General features: G+C 42.2%; 1 long non-coding RNA gene across 1 annotated transcript; it reads right to left on the minus strand.

Moving 5' to 3' along the window:
• Positions 1 to 5,703: 5,703 nt before the first annotated feature.
• Positions 5,704 to 6,160, minus strand: LOC147748676 (uncharacterized). The gene is made up of 3 exons (XR_015299722.1): positions 6,042 to 6,160; positions 5,858 to 5,937; positions 5,704 to 5,761 (listed from the first exon to the last, which is right to left on the minus strand). It is a non-coding gene; the product is annotated as an uncharacterized LOC147748676 (long non-coding RNA).
• Between the last annotated feature and the right edge of the window lie 286 nt (positions 6,161 to 6,446).

The following is a 6,446-nucleotide window of genomic DNA, read 5'->3' on the forward strand; positions in this document are numbered from 1 at the left end:
ACAGGAAGTGGGTGGTGCTGTGTGTGGGCTCGCTGGGAGCTGCAGTTTCCCCCCACAGCGGCCGTGCAGAGTGGCATGCAACGGCGGAGAGGGAAACAGGCAGCGTCAGGGCCCCAGGAGTGAGCGTCGCGGCAAGTGCGACCCTTCAGGTAGGTCTCCGTGTCCCCCACTCCTCAGTGGGAGCTCTCGCGGTTTAAGCGCCTCCGGGCGCGGCAGAACAGGAAGTGGGCGGTGCTGTGTGCTGGGCTCACTGGGAGCTGTAGTTTACCCCCACAGCGGCCGTGCAGAGTGGCAAGCAACGGCGGCGAGGGAAACAGGCAGCGTCAGGGCCCCAGGAGTGAGCGCGCGGCAAGTGCGACCCTTCAGGTAGGTCTCCGTTTCCCCCGCTCCTCAGTGGAAGCTCTCCCGGTTTAAGCGCCTCCGGGCGCGGCAGAACAGGAAGAGGGCGGTGCTGTGTGCTGGGCTCGCTGGGAGCTGTAGTTTCCCCTCCACAGCGGCCGTGCAGAGTGGCAAGCAACGGCGGCGAGGGAAACAGGCAGCGTCAGGGCCCCAGGAGTAAGCGCCACGGCAAGTGCGACCCTTCAGGTAGGTCTCCGTGTCCCCCGCTCCTCAGTGGGAGCTCTCGCGGTTTAAGCGCCTCAAGGCGTGGCAGAACAGGAAGTAGGCAGTGCTGTGTGCTGGGCTCGCTGGGAGCTGTAGTTTCCCCCCACAGCGGCGGTGCAGAGTGGCAAGCAACGGCGGCGAGGGAAGTAGGCAGCGTCAGGGCCCCAGGAGTGAGCGCCGTGCCAAGTGTGACCCATCAGGTAGGTCTCCGTGTCCCCAAAGATGTTAGAAAAACTGGTGCAACACCATCTTGCCAATTTCATAGAAAGTCATGACATCCTGCATGACACTCAGTCCGCTTTTCATTCCGGATTTAGCACCGATGCTGCTCTGGTGGAGGTGGCAGATTCTGTAAAAATGACTGTAGACAACAACAGCAGACGAGTACATGTGTACATGTGCTCCCGACAGAACCTTGTGTACATGAGTACATGCGCTCCCGACAGTACCTTGTGGTCTCCCCTGCTGATGGCGGCGTGAGACGATGACCTCCAGAACAGCCGTCTCACCCGTTGACGAACAAGAAACCAGCCTCAGCGAAACGCTGAAACGCCTTGGAAGCAGCAGGGGAACAATCCAACCGCGAGCAGGAAATTAAGCCAGGAAATACAAAGATTGTCAAGCCCCGACCCCAGGAAGGGGTGGGGGGGCTTTATAGAACACCAAAACCAGGAAAGTGCCTGATCTTCATTCCAGCCTTGTATCCCAATGGATTCTAGGGACCTGTAGTTCCCTAACAGGCGCCAATTGACTAATGAAGGTGGCACCACTCTCTCTCCAGTCACTGCATCATACAAACAGGGGAAAGAAGCCCTATGAGTGGGCGAGACTAACCCCTTCACCCCCTGCCTCCTTTGGACGATCATGACAATGAGGTTGTCCTCAATGTTGCATCATCAATGTTGCATTCTCTTTAGAAACCTGTTTGTATAAAAGAGAATAGATGACTGTCTCATGCCGATTTTTCAAATTCCTGAATTAAGATTCAAGTGTAGCATTTGCTCTACAAGTCTAACAGGTCAGCCAACCCGAAATTCTCACTCAGGTGACTTAACATATCCTTTTTGTGAATTGGAATTAGCACAAATTCCTTTCAGCTACAGGGAATGGGGCTACTTGCAAGTTATGAATTGAAAGAGGAAGATATTATTTTTTCCTACTTGTTAGGGGCCAACTTTAGTATGCAGCAGGATAGACACTTGCCCCCACATGCATCAAGTGATTTTGGAGTCGCAAACGGTGCGATTCGGAAAAATCGGCCGTTTGCGATTCCAAAATCACTTTTTGGGATGCATTAAACAATTTCATAAAACTCGCAATTTTCTGCGATTCCTAAAAATGCAATTGCATTTAAGGAATCGCATTTGTGCGATTCCTTAAATGCAATGCATGATTTGTTTTAACGCATTTTTGAAAGTGTCATGTTACACACACACATGTCCTTTGGACATGTGTGTGTGAAACTTGCACTTAAAAAAACATTTCAAGGGTGCAGGGGGGGTCCTTTGAACCCCCCTCAGCACCCTTGAAATGCATCAACAGATTTTCATTCGCAAAATAAAATTCGCTAAAAGTTAATGCCTTTCCATTGATTCCTATGGGCCTCTAGGCCCATAGGAATCAATGTAATGCCATTCCTTAATTGCAATTCGCAATTAAGGAATCGCAAATACAGAAAATTAAGAAATCGTAAAAACACTTCAGATTTCTTGATGCATAGGATTTTGTTATCCTTAATTGCAATTCCATAATCTTCGCAATTTAGGAAATGCAAAATCCTACAATGATGCATTAGGCAAATTGCCTTCTACACAGACATTGAAGACACTTGAAAGGTAGGGCCTTTCTCATTTGGGCAATAATTGGGAGCGTGGGATTCATTTGACTTTCGTCAACATATAGTTTCTCAATATACAAAAACAATTGCATTAATAAACAACCCCTGTTTCTTAGTAAAATTAAGTGAAGAATATCCTTACGGTTCTTTTTAATTACTGGAACTTGACACTTGTTGAGTGTGGGATATTCCACGGAGGCCATTAAGGCGTTACAGATATAGGGTGTATTATCTACATGCTGTGTTGTCAATCAAGTGATGTCTTTTTTAGTTGTTTTTCTTAATTTTTTTCATATTCGGTCATTATCAATGTTTCTGTGTGTTCTCTGAAATATATTTTTTATTGAATAATTTGGCATTTGTCCGAGTCCTGTGCTGTTTGTATCTTATTTTGTGATTATTGTCTGTGTTTTGATTTTGGTTCTTTTGTGTGTCAATTTTCAACCCTGATGAAGTTCTCTTTGTGGAAACGAAACGCATTGGCTGAGCTGTATGTGCAATTGAAATAAAGAAAAGAATAAGTTGAAATAAAGCTTTTGAAACTACAACAGTGTTTTGGACTTCAATACCTGGAGCACCCCGCTTGCTTCAATAGTTTCTCAATATATTTCACCCAGCAGGGAGACGCAATGTTGATTGCCACTGACATGGGATTTCCTTCTCTTATGCCAGAATCTCTTTGAGTCTTTTGTTCTTATTGTCATTTACTATCATTGACACTACGTTTTCTTCCTGAATCTTCCACTGAATTTTATTTTTGACATACTAACTGCTTCCTTTACTGCAGCATTGGGCTCTAGGAACGTGTTTAATTTTGTTTTTAGACAACTTCCATCTTCTTGGAGCTGGATGCACTGAGCAGTGCCATGTTGGGGCTTGAAGAAAGACTTGAAAGATCCGCTGCCTCATGGAGGTGACTAATCAATGTTGGCCATAGTGCCATCCTTGGAGGATTTAGCTGTAAAATCCTCCAAACAATGCTCCCCCAAATAGGTAAGACCGTCCTGGTCCATCAATGACCATCTGATTTGTTGAGTATGTTCTAGTTCATTCTGAGCACCAACTGGGTGTAGCTTAGAGCGACGAGTACTTATGACCTCCAATGTGCACCTCAACATGGCGTGGTCACTTACATATGTAAGTAGTACTTCAAAAGCACTTACCTGATTAAAGTTTGCTATTGAAATCCATATATAATGAAGTGTGGCCAGCCTGTTGAGCGAAGTTTGGATATAGCCGCCAGTGAATCTGTTGGGAATCTACCATTCATTAGCCACAAATCTATCTCTTTGAGCGTGATGCTCAATTCCTGTTGGTGCTTGTCTGTTTTAAGGAACTGCCTTTGAATAGGAGGAACCTTCTAAAGCTTGTTATTTGACTCCTGCCATATTGAACTAAGGCCATTGTCTATTAAATTAGCATTAGAGTCTCCCATTAATAACCAAATTGCATTTGGGAATTTCAGTTTTTGCACTCTTAGGACTGGCCTCCGGAGAGCCAGTGCCTCCGAACTTTTCCCTTTAGACGGATGTAAATAAATGGATTCTGTAATCCGAATCAGAAGGCTATAATGGTTGGTTATATTTTTAGGATTGATTTTAACAATGAGGATATTACCCATTCCTTTGGGAATTGTTGTGGCCTCTACTGCAAACTAATTTTTTTACACAAATTGATAATCCTCCTGAAGGATGACTCTCATCTTTGATAAACTGTCCGGAGATTCAAATACTGTAATGTCTTTCAAGGTAAAGATTAGAGTACCCAGGTTTTGTGAAGTACGATGACATCCATCTTTCGAAGGTTAACATGGCATCTTTTCTTCCCGTCTGCCTCTGACAGCCCTCTTATGTTCCAAGAGTATACTAAAAATAAAATTATCCAAGCTGGGAAGAGAGGAACAAAGTTTAATGGTATTCCCTCTATTTAGCAGTTCCATTTTCCTCTGGACATGTTGTCTGGATAGAGAATAATTGTATTACTGGTCTTATGAGTTTTGTCATCCTAATATTGACAAATTCAACCTGGCACGATCATGGGCGCTCTTGATTTTATCTCTGGGTTGGAATTAGAATAATTCTCCTAGTGGCTTGTATGGCTAATTGGCAATGGTTTGCTGTAATCTAGCCATCTTGTTCGATTTACAGCCTCTAACTTTGGAAATTCTGGGCCCAGTCTCAGATTATGCTGGGCTCTATCTGGGCTCGTGGGCTCAGAGAGAGATCTGATATCATTGCCTATGTTTGTGCTTGGGGATCAGTCTGGTATCTCTTCCAAAAGGTAAAACACAAAAACGTCCCTAGTTGTCTGGGAATACCCTCTGTCACGGCCCCTTGTTCCCCAAAGGGACCTAGCGTAACCTCAACACTATTGTTGTGTCACACCTGGCCCTGTCATTCGACCTGGAACCCACTGACAGTATGAGAGAAAAGACTTAACTACTCGAGGTCAATTAAACATAATAAAATTTAAACAAAACAGATATAATTCATGTGGCATTCAAAAAAAGTTCTAACTGTGTTTGTGTATGTTAAAAACAATAATTTATTAAAATTTCATCACTTTACAGTACATCATAGTTTGCATCATTTAACAAAAACATTACAATAAAAACCAAAGAGTCGACGCAGCGTTTCGGTGTCTTGACCAGTGTGTCACACCTTCTTCAGGACAGGTTTTTTAAAATTCACTAGAAAGAGAATGCCACAGTTATACACTGTTTATCACAAGACCTCAAGCTATGCCTATAAACATTGTACCCTTATTCAAAAAAACATTTTTTTTAAAAAAAAACATCAAACATTTTCATACAAAGCTAGTTTCAACATCAGTAAATTTACCTATACTCATACTTTACAATTTCCCATTAATGTAATTTCAGATTTTCATACCATAATGCACATTAGTTTTTAAAAAAACACAGGTATTAACTTCAACCCTTGGCCTATATCTATATTTTACGGTTTTACTTTGGTGTAATTCTAGATTTTCACATTCAGGCCATACTCATCTTATAGGTTTCAGGCCATACTTATCTAATAGGTTATATTCTTCCCTTTCATATTTGAATCATGTGGCCACAGTTCATCTGTCCAGTTATAAACGCATCTCTCTTATGCATATGGATTGCTTAATTACTGGGATATTTATTATCTTTACTCATCTCGTTGTATAGAGCATTTATGTACTTTATCGATATGCATACATCTCAGGCTGTCGTTATACATACCTTGAACAAGTGAGACAGGTTATGATAAAATCTCCCCTCTATTTCTCAATCCCATGGGGGTATGTTTTCCATATGATAAAGGAATTTTACACCTACAAAAATACAGATTGAGTCATCTATCATACTTCTCGCCTTTCATTTACCACCAATAGTGTTATTCCTGTGTAAAACATTATTAGCTATTATACCTTAATCCAGAGGTGAGTATGCTGGAAAGGTTTGCTGCACCAGGGATGACCACCGTTCTGATAGGTTCTATACAATTATACTGCAAATAGACAGAAATACACACATGTGCCAAATTGTGAATTAGCTATGGTCTTCTGGTAATGATTAAAAAATGACAATTGTAAGGTTCTTAATCCATCATACCTTGTTTTTGAACTTTTAAGGTCACCTCATGGGGTCTAGAAGAGTATTTGATCACTTCCTCTTATCTCCGATTTTGATACTTGGTCTGAACTTCTTATTTTCTTTCTTTTAAGTTCAGGTTGTCTGGTTGGATGAGAAGAACCCGGGATATGGTTGTAAGCTAATTTGCTATTTCAGTTACATTCTTCATTTTACCTATACGTTTTATTATGGTACTCTGTTCTCTTATATGGATTCTGTAATCCGAATCAGAAGGCTATAATGGTTGGTTATATTTTTAGGATTGATTTTAACAATGAGGATATTACCCATTCCTTTGGGAATTGTTGTGGCCTCTACTGCAAACTAATTTTTTTACACAAATTGATAATCCACCTGAAGGATGACTCTCATCTTTGAGAAACT

Source organism: Lissotriton vulgaris, chromosome 1_1 (genome assembly GCF_964263255.1).
Source record: "Lissotriton vulgaris chromosome 1_1, aLisVul1.2, whole genome shotgun sequence".
NCBI lineage: Eukaryota > Metazoa > Chordata > Amphibia > Caudata > Salamandridae > Lissotriton > Lissotriton vulgaris.